This window comes from Nicotiana tabacum, chromosome 18 (genome assembly GCF_000715075.1).
Source record: "Nicotiana tabacum cultivar K326 chromosome 18, ASM71507v2, whole genome shotgun sequence".
Lineage (NCBI taxonomy): Eukaryota > Viridiplantae > Streptophyta > Magnoliopsida > Solanales > Solanaceae > Nicotiana > Nicotiana tabacum.
The window spans coordinates 14041014-14056193 of NC_134097.1; the positions used below are offsets into that span (position 1 = coordinate 14041014).

The following is a 15180-nucleotide window of genomic DNA, read 5'->3' on the forward strand; positions in this document are numbered from 1 at the left end:
TGTAGATTTTTCCTTTTGCAGCCATCGCTACTTTTAGTTCTTGTAATAGAAAATCAAAAAAGATGTCTTTTATTGATGAAATAAATTATTTCGTATCTATTTCTCTGAATTACATAATGATCTAATTCATGCGGCGTCATGATACATAGGCAATCCCCATAGGATTCGATCATAATTTTAAAAGAAAATAGAAAAAGAAGAGAGAGAAAAAGAGAGAAAATGAGGGAAGAAAGAAAAGAGAGGCCAAACTAAAGAAAAAGAATAAGAATTAAAAGAGCGAAACACAGCAGAAGGAGAGATGGAAAAGTCAGGATTGGAGAATTTGGAAAAGCCGGGATGAAACATACGAGCCGTCGCAAAGCATTTAGAAACGTTTAACTGCTCAGGTGCATTGCATCCCCAATGTGCGACTACCTATCTGTAAATTGCTTTAAAACTGACCAAGTTGTTGTGTGTGCAAGAGATAGGTTCTGTTTTAGGTGGTTAGTTTGTTGGCATCCTGGCAAGTCACCCTTATAACACCAGATCAAAGTGCAAGGCAGTCATGACTAGCAAAGAATCGGACACGGGTGTTGTCGACCCGCCAAGGGAGATTGTAGAATCGGAGTCTGAATTGAAAGAGGAGGTCTACAAGTTGAAGCATCAAATGGCAGAAATGTATCAAGCCTGGGTCAGGGGGCATCCTCCACCTTCATTCCCCGCTAATTACCCAGAAAATCCCGCTTTCATCCCACTACTGTCACAAGCCCAAGATCCCATTACCATTGACCTTTCCCCTCAGCACGCACCAGGCTTTACCCCTTATCACCACTACCCTGGCACCTCGTCCCAAACTTTTCATGCTCCACTAGCCAAAACAACCGCATACCCTGCTCCGACATCCGCTCCTGTTTTCGTAGCCCCTCCGCGAGCTACCCTTCACAGATCTTCTAGTGAACCCGCGTTCCAAGCTCCAGATACCCAATATTATGTTCCGAAACCAACTTTCAAAGTCACGGATCCTTATTCCCATGCCCCTCACTTTAAACCTCCTGTCGAAACTGAGAAACCATCCCAGAATGTGGAGCAGGACGAGATGTTCAGGAAAGTGAAGAGTCTAGAGCAATCTTTGAAGAACATGCAAGGGATAGGAAGCCAAGTAAGTGTGGCTTACAAGGATTTATGCTTATTTCCGGATGTCCAACTGCCCGCTGGGTTCAAGATGCCCAAGTTTGACCCGTACGATGGACATGGAGATCCCGTGGCCCATTTGAGAGGCTTTTGCAGCAATATGAGAGGCGCCGGTGGGAAAGATGAATTATTAATGGCGTATTTCAGTCAGAGTCTGAGTGGGGCAGCTTTAGAATGGTACACCCGCCAAGACACTAGCAGGTGGTACACATGGGATGACTTGGCTCAGGCCTTTGCTCGGCACTTTCAGTACAATTTAGACATTGTCCCGGATCGCCTATCTTTGACCAAGGTAGAGACGAGGCCCAATGAAAGCTTTAGGGAATATGGTTTCAGATGGAGAGAACAAGCTGCACGAGTCTACCCTCCGATGGAAGAAGATGAGATGGTCGAGTACTTTCTTCAAGCCCTAGAGCCCACTTACTTTGGCCATTTGATCTCAGCCATAGGTAAGTCCTTCAACGATGTGGTAAAGATGGGAGGAATGGTGGAAGAGGGAATCAAGTCAAGCAAGATCATGAGCTACTCTGCCATAAAAGCAACCACACAAGCAATTCAAAGTGGCGCTGGAAGCCTGTTAGGCAAAAAGAAGAAAGAAGATGTCGCTATGTTTGTCTCCGGATCGTGGCGTGGCCCAAGGGGTCCGCCTCACCAGTACACCCAAACTCAACCCCGGCCTCAAACCTACACCCAAGCTCCATATAATCCATCTCAGCATTATTTCCCACCACAAGACCCTCGATATTCTGTCGAGCTACCCCAATACCATGTTCACCATGCACAGTCATATGCTCAACCCCCTCCCTACCCGCAATGGCGTGCTCCAACTCCACAAAATCCTTATACGCCCCCACAACCATACCAAAACCCTACTGGTCCAAGTTTTCAACCAAGGCCAGATTACAGAAAAGAGAGGCAGCAGCGAAAAGAAACCTTCACCCCTCTTGGAGAGTCCTACACCAGTTTGTTTCAGAGGTTGAGGCAGTTGGACGTTTTGAGGCCGATTGAGCCAAAGATACCAAATCCGCCTCCAAGGAACCTTGATTACTCCCTTAGATGTGTGTATTGTTCTGATGCCCCGGGGCACGACACGGAGAAGTGCTGGCATTTGAAGAGGGCGATCCAAGAGCTTATTGATACAAATCAAATTGTGGTCCAGAGCCCGGAAGCGCCAAACATCAACCAAAATCCTTTGCCGGCCCATGCAGAGACACATATGATCGAGATAATTCATAAGGATGGGGAGCCCAAAAACTCTTCCAAGTCTGTCATGATGATCCGGGCTAGCAAAAGTAATCCAACCAAAGCTCTAGATTCTGCAAAAGCAATGTCCTTGATAGTTAAAGGGGTGTCGGAGAAGCCAAGCACGCTCAACGTGAAGCCATCTGTATTGGTTGTGAAAGGTCCTCCGGTTGATGTTGAAGCGAACCAGGAAAAGCAAAAAGTAGTCGTGCCAGGGGTCCCGGGCAAGCCTATCATAATTGTGGAAGGGGCTCGTGTTACCCCCGTTATTATTAAGCCAGTGACCCAGTTACCAATGGTTGACACAAAGGCCGTCCCGTGGAATTACAAACAGGTGATAGTAACATACAAAGGGAAAGAAGTAGAGGAAGAAGTCAATGGAACCGGAGGACTGACTCGTTCTGGGAGATGTTTTACCCCAGAAGAACTGAGGAAAACCAAGCCATTCAAGGACGGCCACATCCCAGTAAAAAAGCCGGTCACCGAAGAAGAGGCTGAGGAATTCCTGAAAAAGATGAAAATGCAAGACTATTCCATTATAGAAAAGTTGAGGAAAACACCAGCTCAGATCTCTCTTTTGTCTTTGCTGATACATTCAGATGAACACCGCAAAGCCCTGATGAAGATTTTGAATGAGGCCCATGTTCCTGATAAGATCACGGTGAACCACTTGGAAAAGATTGCTAACAAGATTTTCGAAGCAAACAGGATCACTTTCTCAGATGATGAACTTCCTATAGAGGGTACAGAGCACAACCGAGCTCTTTATCTCACAGTTAAGTGTGAGGATTCTGCTGTCTCAAGGGTACTGGTTGATAACGGTTCTAGTGCAAATATTTGCCCTCTTTCCACTTTGCAAAAGTTGAAGATCGGCACTGAAAGGATCCACATGAACAATGTATGTGTTCGAGGCTTTGACGGAGGAGGGAAAGATTCGGTCGGTGATATAATGCTCGTATTGTCAATAGGGCCAGTTGAGTTCACTATGGAGTTCCAAGTGCTAGATGTGGCTGTCTCTTACAACCTGTTGTTGGGCAGGCCCTGGATACATGCTGCCAAGGCAATCCCATCTTCTCTGCATCAAATGGTAAAGTTCGAATGGGACAGGCAGGAAATAGTTGTGCAAGGTGATGAGAACTTATCTGCTTACAATGACATAATTGTTCCATTTATTGAAGTTGAAGATGATAAAGGGCCTTGGGTGTACCAAACGTTTGAGACAGTGTCTGTAGAGAAGATTCCTGAGGGAGAATGCATTCCAGGTCCAAAGCTACCCTCTGCGTCCGTCATGGTAGCAAATGAAATGTTGAAGAATGGTTTTGTGCCGAGCAAAGGCCTGGGTTCGTCTCTGTAGGGTATTGCACATCCGGTGTGTCCACGTGAAAGTTTCGGCACATTTGGTTTGGGATTCACACTCACAGGGAAGGACATGGAAAAGGCTAAAAATTTAAAAAGAAAGGCATGGTCACTTCCTAAGCCTGTTCCACATATCTCCAAGTCTTTTGTCAAGCCAGGGGTCGCAAAACGCCCAATATCAGCGGTCCCAAAACCTGTGGTCAACTTTAATGAAGAGCTGATCAAGAGGTTCCAGAGTCTGTTTGATGAGGTTAATATGGTAGAAATCAGGGAAGGTTCCAGTAATGCCGATGTGCAGCTCGTTGGGCCAAATGTGAAGCTTAGCAATTGGAAAGCTACTCCTCTCCCTACCCGGAAGGAGTTTTGGTAGTTTGCTTTGTTTTTCTTTCTGTTATCTGGGTTATTCCAGGGTTGTAATCCAGATTTTTTATTTTTTTTGCTTGTTTTGATGTACAAACCCTTCTATCCTTTTATTCTCAATGAAATACAACTTCCCGTTTTTCCATTATTCCTGATAGCATTTCATTTTTGTTTTGTTTCTTTTTTCTGTACAGTTCTTTTGATGCTGGTTTCAATGACATGACATGCATGGGGAATTTTCAGCCAAATCTTAAAAGCCAACCTAATTCTGAAATAACAATCCAAGAAGTAGAGTGTGATGATGAAACATAATATGATGATGAAGCAGTATTTCAGAAAATCGGTAGAGAACTAAATCACTTTGAAGAAAAAGCCAAGCCTAATTTGAATGAAACTGAAGCAATCAATTTAGGAGATCAAGATAATCTCAGGGAAACCAAGATAAGTGTGCATCTGGAACCACAAATCAAGGAAGAAATAATCAAAGCACTGTTTGAATATAAAGATATTTTTGCATGGTCGTATGACGACATGCCAGGTTTGAGCACTGATTTGGTAGTTCATAAATTGCCAACTGATCCGGCATTCCCTCCAGTCAAGCAAAAGCTAAGGAAATTTAAGACTGACATGAGTGTGAAGATCAAAGAAGAAATCACAAAGCAGCTTGACGCAAAGGTCATTCAGGTCACTCGATATCCCACTTGGTTAGCTAATGTCGTGCCAGTACCAAAGAAGGATGGTAAGACCAGGGTCTGTGTTGATTATCGTGATCTCAATAAGGCAAGTCCAAAAGATAACTTTCCATTGCCGAACATCCATATTCTGATCGACAATTGTGCCAAGCATGAGATTGGGTCTTTTGTGGATTGCTACGCAGGATATCACCAGATCCTGATGGATGAGGAAGATGCAGAAAAGACAGCATTCATCACACCATGGGGGACATACTGCTACCGGGTAATGCCATTTGGTTTGAAGAATGCTGGGGCAACTTACATGAGGGAAATGACTACCATATTTCATGACATGATACACAAGGAAATTGAGGTTTATATAGATGATGTGATCATAAAGTCAAAGAAGCAGTCCGACCATGTTGGAGACTTGAGAAAGTTTTTCCAAAGGCTCTGCAGGTACAACCTCAAGCTCAATCTGGCAAAATATGCATTTGGTGTCCCGTCTGGGAAACTGTTAGGATTCATAGTCAGTCGACGCGGTATTGAGTTGGACCCATCAAAGATCAAAGCCATCTAAGAATTACCACCGCCAAAGAACAAAACCGAGGTAATGATCCTTCTCGGAAGGTTAAACTACATCAGCAGGTTTATTGCTCAACTCACGATAACTTGTGAGCCCATCTTTAAGTTGCTAAAGAAGAATGTTGCAGTTAAGTGGACTGATGAGTGTCAGGAAGCATTTGATAAGATCAAGAGTTACCTGTCAAACCCACCTGTGTTGATCCCGCCAGAACCTGGGAGACCTTTAATTCTCTATTTGACGGTATTGGATAATTCTTTCGGTTGTGTGTTGGGTCAACACGACATCACAGGCAAGAAAGAGCGAGCCATTTATTATCTCAGCAAGAAGTTCACTCCTTATGAGGTTAAGTATACTCTTCTTGAAAGGACATGTTGCGCCCTGACTTGGGTGGCGCAAAAGTTGAAGCATTATCTATCATCCTACACTACTTACCTCATTTCTCGTATGGATCCTCTAAGGTATATCTTTCAGAAGCCTATGCCCACTGGAAGGTTGGCAAAGTGGCAGATTTTACTCACAGAATTTGACATCATCTATGTGACTCGGACCGCGATGAAAGCCCAAGCCCTAGCCGATCACTTGGTCGAGAATCCGGTGGATGAAGTATATGAGCCACTGAAGACTTATTTTCCTGATGAAGAAGTGATATATGTTGACGAGGCTGATCATGATGAAAAGCCAGGTTGGAAACTCTTCTTTGATGGAGCTGCTAACATGAAGGGTGTCGGAATAGGGGTTGTACTCATTTCTGAAATAAGGCATCATTACCCCGTAACAGCCCAACTTCGATTTTATTGCACTAACAACATGGCTGAATACGAGGCATGCATTCTGGGTTTGAGGCTAGCTATAGATATGGGAGTTCAAGAAATATTGGTTTTGGGAGATTCATATTTGTCGGTTCACTAGATTCAGGGAGAATGGGAGACTCGTGATTTGAAGCTCATACCGTATCGACAATGTCTGCATGATCTTTGTCAACGATTTAGGTCGGTAGAATTCAGGCATATTCTCAGGATTCATAATGAGATTGCCGATGCCTTGGCTACTCTGGCGTCGATATTACACCATCCGGATAAGACTTATGTCGATCCTCTGCATATCCAAATCCGTGATCAGCATGCCTATTGCAATGTGGTTGAGGAGGAACTTGATAGTGAGCCTTGGTTCCATGATGTCAAGGAATACATCAAATCGGGGGTATATCCGGTACATGCCACAGGCGATCAAAAGAGAACCATTCGACGTCTGGCTAGCGGATTTTTCTTAAGTGGGGGGATATTGTACAAGAGAACTCCAGATCTAGGATTACTAAGGTGTATAGATGCTAAACAAGCCTCGACTATCATGGCCGAAGTGCATTCCGGGGTTTGCGGGCCACATATGAGTGGGTATGTCTTGGCAAAGAAGATTCTTCGAGCGGGTTATTATTGGCTCACCATGGAATGAGATTGCATCAACTTCGTTCGCAAATGTCATCAATGCCAGGTGCACGTGGATTTGATTCATTCCCCGCCATCTGAGTTGCACACAATGTCTGCACCTTGGCCCTTCATTGTTTGGGGCATGGATGTCATTGGACCAATCGAGCCGACAGCTTCAAATGGGCATAGGTTTATTCTGGTGGCCATTGATTACTTTACCAAGTGGGTCAAAGATGTAACTTTCAAGTCTGTGACCAAGAAGGCAGTGGTAGATTTTGTCCATTCAAACATCATTTGCCGGTTCGAAATTCCCAAGGTAATCATCACAGATAATGCTGCTAACCTCAACAGTCATTTGATGAAAGAGGTATGCCAACAGTTCAAGATTATGCATCGAAACTCCACTCCGTATCGTCCTAAGGCAAACAGAGCTGTTGAGGCTGCTAACAAGAACATAAAGAAGATACTTCGTAAGATGGTGCAAGGTTCCAGACAATGGCATGAAAAGTTACCTTTTGCTTTACTGGGTTATCGCACTACTGTTCGCACTTCAATAGGCGCAACTCCCTATTTGCTGGTATATGGAACCGAGGCATTTATACCTGTGGAAGTTGAGATTCCATCCCTGCGGATCATTGTTGAAGCTGAAATTGATGATGATGAGTGAGGGTCAAAACCCGGCTAGAGCAATTGAGTTTGATTGATGAAAAAAGATTGGCGGCAGTATGCCATGGTCAATTGTATCAGAGAAGAATGGTAAGAGCATACAACAAGAAGGTGTGTCCCCGAAAATTTGAGGTGGGTCAGCTGGTACTGAAACGCATCCTTCCACGTCAGTCTGAAGCTAAAGGCAAGTTCGCTCCAAACTGGAAGGGGCCTTTCATTGTGACGAAGGTGTTGCCCAATGGTGCTTTGTATTTAATAGACATAGAAGGTAAATGTGTGGATATGGCCATTAATTCTGATGTAGTCAAGAGATATTACGTATGATTTCTTTACTTATCTTCAATCGCATTTTGTACTAGGCATGTTCAAAGTTGGAATGACGAAGGCATTTTATTCTGCTATCCCAAACACTTTTATCATTTGTTACCCCTTTTTGGGCCTTATTTATTTTCTTTCATACCCCTCTTTTGGAGTCAGAAACAGAATGAGAAATATCAAAGAAAAGAAAAAAAAAGGAAAAGTTAGAAGCAAAAGAAAAAGAGAAGGAAAAGAGAAAAGCAAAAGAAAAAAAAGAGAAAAGAAAGGAGAAAAAGAAAAATAGAAGCAAAAAAAAAAACAACAACAACTTTTACTAGTTTGAACTACGTTCGACCTGATGCCTTTTGAGGATACGTAGGCAGCCTTACACGGTTCGGTCCCATCAAAATAAAAATCCAAAATTTCCCAGATTCGAAGAAACTGGGGCAGAAGTTTTAGTTTTGTAAAAAGATCCGATTCCAAAAGTTATAATTTTGAACCCCTTCATTTTAAATTATTTTGAGCCTGCATGCCACCCTTTCTTTCTAACCCTGTCCAAAACCTACACTACAGTCCAAAGAAAGACCTTCTGATCAACTTTGAGGATGTCGAGTCAAGTGAGATGGAGGTGTTATTTACATCATGGGTAGCACCTTTGTTCATGGGCACGAGGAAAAGTGAATAAATGAGAGAGTCTTATTGGTGAAAACCCTCACGGGCACCATAAGGCGATGGTGAGCTGAGGAAAAATTTAAAATGAGAGAGTCTTATTGGTGAAAACCCTCACGGGCAACGTAAGGCGGCGGTGAGTTGAGAGATGAACAAATGAGAGAGGCTTGTTGGTGAAAACCCTTCGGGGCACTACAAGTCAAAAGAGGTTGGTGACTTTACGGAAAAGTTGAATTGTTGAAATCCCGGGTTTTGAAGTACGAAGACATGACATGAACAGAAATGTGATTAGTTGGATGGATTAGGCTGATCAATCCGAAATGCATGTCATGATCATTAGAGCCAGCTGATTCATTCAGATAAGTCTCTTTTCAATTTTTCTTCAAATAGTCATCTCAGTTGTTCTTTTTTATTCCTAATTCTCGAAGTCACTTCGCTTCGTTTTCTTTTGGGTCTATTTTTCTAAGTCTCTGTCAAATTAGTCTTTTGTGAAGCAAGCAAGAAAGGACTTCAAAGATCATTACCGGTTTTTTATTTGCACCAAGCGAAATTTGGCCAGGCACATTCCAAGTGACATAGTTTAGAATGAGCAATGCGATGGTAACTGAAGTTCAGGTGGTCAAGTGATTCGTGAATTTGTAGGAAATGCAAAGGTTCCACTGTTGTCAGAATGAAAGTGTTATACGACGAGTTAAGTGTAAGTGATTTAAGTCATTCAGAGGTTTTGTGTTCGAGGTCCGATTGAAAGGTCAAACAATTCTTCGTATCCCGAAGAAGCTAATCAGAATGAAGCAGGATAGTGGCAGAAGCAGATACCTTCAGCAAGGATGCCACGAACTAACCGCCACAGTTTCAAACTGACAAAATTTTCTTTGTTTTAAGCAGGGGAAAGAAATCTTGTTTGCTTTGCTAGGAATCCCCCATGAGGAAAGTTTGTTCCAGATGAGTTCAGTCTTAAGTTTTCAGGATCCTCCTGGATAATAGGATCTAGTTTTAATTTTTCAGGACCCTCCTGGATAATGGGATGCAACTAACAATCAATGAATGTTCCTGGTACAAACTGGGGCAGAAACTTTTCTCTGTTTTGTTAGTGTTGTCATGAGCACAGGCGCCCACCTGGAGAATGAGGGAATTTATTTCAAGTTTTTAAGTCATCAGGAACCCACCTGGAGAATGAGGGAATTTATTTCAAGTGTTAATTCAACATCAGGCACCCACCTGGAGAATCAGGGAATTTATTTTAAGTTCAAGTCAGTCATCAGGCGCCCACCTGGAGAATGAGGGAATTTATTTCTGTTTTAAGTCAGCACAGGCGCCCACCTGGAGAATGAGGGAATCTATTTCAAGTTTTTAAGTCATCAGGCACCCACCTGGAAAACGAGGGAATTCATTGCAGTTTTTATGTTAGCAGGTACCCACCTGGAGAATAAGGGAATTTATTTCAAGTGTTAATTCAACATCAGACACCCACCTGGAGAATGAGGGAATTTATTTCAAGTTTTAAGTCAACAACAGGCGCCCACCTGGAGAACGAGGGAATTCATTTCAGTTTTAAGTAATCAGGCGCCCACTTGGAAAATGAGGGAATTCATTTCAAGTTTTAAGTCAACACAGGCGCCCACCTGGAGAATGAGGGAATTAATTTCAAGTTTTAAGTCAGCAGGCGCCTACCTGGAGAATGAGGGAATGTATTTCAAGTTTCTAAGTCAGCAGGCGCCCACCTGGAGAATGAGGGAAGTCATTTAAGGATTCAATTCAAGTTAGAAGTAGCAGAAGCTCGCCTCAAGAATGCGAGCTGACAGTCCGAGATGACCAAAGGAAGAAGTCTCAATCCAGAATAAAAAGAATAAAAGAGAAGTGAATCCAAATGCAGAAGTAGATGAAAAGATATGGGCTGCTCAAGACATGATTGAAGTCGCAAGCTTTGCATGTCCCATCTTGATCCGAAAAGCCGAAGAAGAACGAACTACCACCTGCAGCTAGCAAACATCGAGGTTTAGATCAGAGTCTGCATGAAGAACCAGTCAAAACTCAAGATCAAACTTCAAAAGACTCATAGATAGGAATCTTGTAACTCGTAGCTAATAGGCTTAGTTAGTCTTTTTCATTTTGACTTTGGTGTAATAAGGAGCTCAGCAAGCAGTAAACAGCAGCATCAACAGTGAAATCACAGCTTCTCGGTAGTCCCAGCTACCAAAACTTTCAGAACTACACTAACCTGATTCCTCCATAGCCGAGGATATGTAGGCAACCTCAGAAGCAAGGTTCGGTCAAATATTTTTTTTTAAGATGCTTCCCATGGAATATCTAAACGGGCGAAAAATCGCTCGTATTTTGCTCAATGTATCTTTGCCCGAAAACTCTTCGTGTTTCCAAGCAAAGAGGGGCAGCTGTGTGCACGTGATTTTTGCCCGACTAAAATATTCCTATAGAAATTCACAAATAGATTTTTTCTTAATTGTTTTTAGTTTTATAGAATTTGTAGGAAATTCGGTTAATTGTTGCTTGCATCTAGTTGCATATTTAACATTCTAAAATCATAAGAAAAATACCAAAATGTCTAAAGTATTTCGTGCATAACATTTTAGGTCTATTTGCATTTAGGATTTATTTGCATGAGTTAATTGCATTATTAAATGAAAATCAAAAAAGAATAAATAAATAAATATATATATATATATATATAATTGCATTATTAAACGAAAATCAAAAAAATATATATATGAGTCATTTTTATATTCTTAGCTTTAAATTGCAAATTAATAATTCTTCCTTCATTAGTCTAAATTAATTAATTATGGTAAAATAGATAACTAGGTTTATTTCTACAAATTAGATTGATTTAAGACTTAATTTAGGTTTTAATTAATTTTTAAGAATTTAAAATCAAGAAGAAGAAAAGAAAAGAAAAAATTGGTCTCGAATTTCGGCCAAAATAATTTCTGGCCCAAACAATCACCCCCAAATCCGCCAAGCCCAACCCCCTCACCCGGTCCAGTCTAGCGACTAATGCGAACGACGTCATTTTTGCTGAATCGATCTCGACCCTTCAATCCATCTCCATCCAACGGACGCAGTCCACTCTCACGCCCCATATAAAAAGCCCATTATACGTTCCCTCCCCCAGAACCCTAAACCTAATTCCAGAACCCAAGCGGCGCCCCCCTTTTCTCCCCCCCTTTCTCTTCCTCCGCCAAACTCGCTTGAACTCAAGCGAGTTCACCCCCCCTCCAACTCACGCACGTGATTCCTTCACCCTCCCTCCTCCACGTCACCCGTCTTGTAACGACCTCTGACAGAAAAGATTCTTTTCTCCCTTAGGCTTCACGCGCTCTTGGTATTGAGAACGATTTCGGAAGAATGGTGGTCGTAGGATCTGAGGGATTCAAGATCCTAGACCTCCATTTGTCCGATTTGGTTCACAAGAAAAGGAATCGGATTTTTCGGATGGAAAAAAAGGAATCTTAGGGCATGACTTGGAGAAAAAGGTATGAAAATTTCTGTTTTGGGTATATATAGGGAGGTTAAGAGATTTCTGAGGGAGGTCTTCTTTTGGGAACAAAATTTCAGAGAAAAAAATCGGAAAGGAAAGCTAGGGTAAAAAAAAATATTCTTTTTCTTCTCAGTGGATGATCTTCATTTTTTGATTTTCTGGTTTAGTTTCAGAACAAGAAAAATACAAAAAAGAAAAAAGAAACATGTTCAGTGTTCTTCTGTTCCATTTTATTTCAATTATAGTCTAAATATTTTCGAAAAAAAAATATTCCGTCTCTTCTTTTCAATCTGGATTTTGAGTTGAAAACTGGAGTTCGATTGAGAAGTTGTTGAGTTCGCCGCTGCTCGAGAAGGTTTTGCTGAAGTTCTTGTTTGGACGTCGTTTTCTTCATTGTAATTCTGCTTATCATTTAAGAGGTCACATTTTGAACTCTATTCTTCTTCCGTTCTGCAGATTCTGTGTCATGAATGTTGGCGTTATTTGCTTAATTTCTCTTATTTCTGTATCTTGGCGTATATGATGATGTCTTGAATGTTTTTGAACTTTGAATGGATGAGTTTATTTTCAACAGTCATGCCGTAGATTTTGACTTCTCTTATCGACGTGTTTATGCTGTTCATTTCTGAATTAGCATATTATAATGGGTTATTACTGCAAAATGGCCATCACTGTAATGCCCAGAAATGACTTCATTCTTCATATGAAGGTTCATCCCTCTTCCTGTTATGTTTCCTTACCAAAGTTTGCGTCACTTTTGTTCTGATTTTACTTAAATCCAAATGAAGATCTGAAAATCACAAAAGCTCGAAAACCAAAAGAAAACTGGGATTTCGAAGAGGGTTTGGGGAGTAATTGATTGCTGAATTTTTGAACTCTTCCCTGAATCTATAAAAGGCTATTGAACCTCGAATTTATGGCTGTTTGTTGCGGTTCTGTACTGAAAATTGTTACTTTTGCTTTGTTTGGCTAAGAGCTGAGCTCCTAATTCTAGTTACTGTTTCTCCTTCAAAGTTAGAGATTCATTTCTCCCATTTGTTTGTTGTGGCCAGGTATCATTTTTAACCGAATGATATAAACCTTTGATTTATTTGAATGAGAATAATGCAAATTTGTTCATACTTTGTGTTGTTTCAAATCTGCCAAATTGGTTGATATTCACCATGCTACCTCTTGTTTGGTTACTGTATTGAAACGTAGTTGAATTGCAATTCAAGTTTACTGCACTTGTTATGTCAGAAAAATGATTTTAAAATCTGTTTGTTTTTCCATTGAGTAATGTGGTTTTAGAAGATGAGAATTGGGTGAAAACATGTGGAGAATTGATCTGGACACCAATTGGCTTGATTTCTTATAGTATGAACCGGTAACTCAAGTATTTTATGAGTTTGATTCTGGTAGCCTGATTTCGTGTTGTTAAACTTTGGTTATTAATTAAGATGGTGTATGTTTATATTCCATTTTTAAAGGTTTTCTCTTGTGTTAGCTGATGTTGATTGAGAAATTACTCCAACAAATGTGCAATAGTCATCTTTAATTAGTAAAAAAGGCATTTGATCCTTTTCTGGATGGAAACTGTAGCTAATGCTAAATTGTGAAACAAATGAAGAGATGCTGTCTGTGGCTTTTATGGACTCGCCTGTATGAGCCAGCAATTTTAACTTGAACTTTAAATGCTCTTGCCTACCAAAAGTAAAAATTCCTTACAATCCCAGACTCTAAGAAATAGCAATTGATGAACATCGTAGTTTGCTTTAGGCGCGATTAAATAAATTGTCGTGACTATGGGTACGGTTTCTGTGGCATAGTTATGATACGCAATCCCAATTCGAGTGTGCGTTTCACGTGACTCGATCACAACTTCAAACAATAATAAAATAAGCATGTTGTAAATCGCGGGTGCATTTCATGTGGCGCGATTTGCGATATGTGTCAAAACGACAAGTGTACGACATCGTGACTTGTTTCAAATAAATTTCATAAATATTAAAAGCGGTCAGAAAGCTAAAAAGCACAATAGATTTTAAATCAGATAATTAGACCAATTATTAATAGTTGAGCGACCGTGTAAAAACCACGGAACTCGGGAGCGCCTCACACCTTCTCTCGGGTTAACAGAATTCCTTACCCGGTTTTCTGTATTCGCGGACCATAAATAGAGTCACATTTCCTCGATTTGGGATTTAAAATAAACCGGTGACTTGGGACACCATAAATTATCTCAAGTGGCGACTCTGAAATAAATAAATAATCCCATTTCGATTAATGTCACTTAAATTGAAAAAACTCCCTCTCCCCATTCGGGAAAAAGGAGGTGTGACACCCCTTTTTGACAATGAGACATTGTCCCATATTGGAAGAGGAAAAGATTTTTGGTGGGTATATATATAATTGCTCTTCTTGTAGCTCTTAAAGAGTTAAGAAGAAAGCAAGCCTCGCGCCGTCGTCGTCGTCGCTCGCTTTGGCTACATTTGGTCAAATGATCGATTGATTGATTAATTTTTTAGACCAAATTTATTTGTTAATAGTAAATATTAATGTAAGATTATCCGCATTTGTAACGGATATGTTCCAATTCGTGTATTGACCACCAGCTGCAATAGCAGCCGCCTAATGCTCTTCCCACCATGGCCAAGTGCTTGCTCCACAAACAAGCTAGTGCATGCTCCACCATGGAGGATGGAGGGTCGTTCATCTTCAAAGCTGGCTGCTATATATATGTGCAGCAGCTGTTGAAGAAAGACACGAACGAAAAACGAAAACACCACCAAAACTGAAAACGCTCAACTTTGGCTATACATTGCACTCCTTCCTCTCAGCATTTCCATACGATTTTTTGAGTTTCTACTCCTTTGTTCTGCATTATTTTAACTTCAAACAAAGCAACTGTAAGTGTGATTTGCTAAAATAAAAATTTTGAGTAAAATTTTAAGTTTTCCCCTCTTGACAATGAGACATTGTGCCATATTGGAAGAGGAAAAGATTTTTGGTGGGTATATATATAATTGCTCTTCTTGTAGCTCTTAAAGAGTTAAGAAGAAAGCAAGTCTCGCGCCATCGTCGTCGTTGCTCGCTTCGGCTGCGTATTTGGATTTGGATTCGGATTCGGATTCGGATTCGGATTCGGATTCGGATTTGGATTTGGATTTGGATTTGGATTTGGATTTGGTCAAATGATCGATTGATTGACTAATTTTTTGGACCAAATTTATTTGTTAATAGTAAATATTAATGTAAGATTAT

The 15180-nt window shown here is 41.0% G+C and overlaps 1 pseudogene; it reads left to right on the plus strand.

The window, feature by feature from the left end:
- The first annotated feature begins 1687 nt into the window (after positions 1-1687).
- On the plus strand, positions 1688-7802 carry LOC142172425 (uncharacterized; annotated as a pseudogene).
- The last annotated feature ends 7378 nt before the right edge of the window (positions 7803-15180 follow it).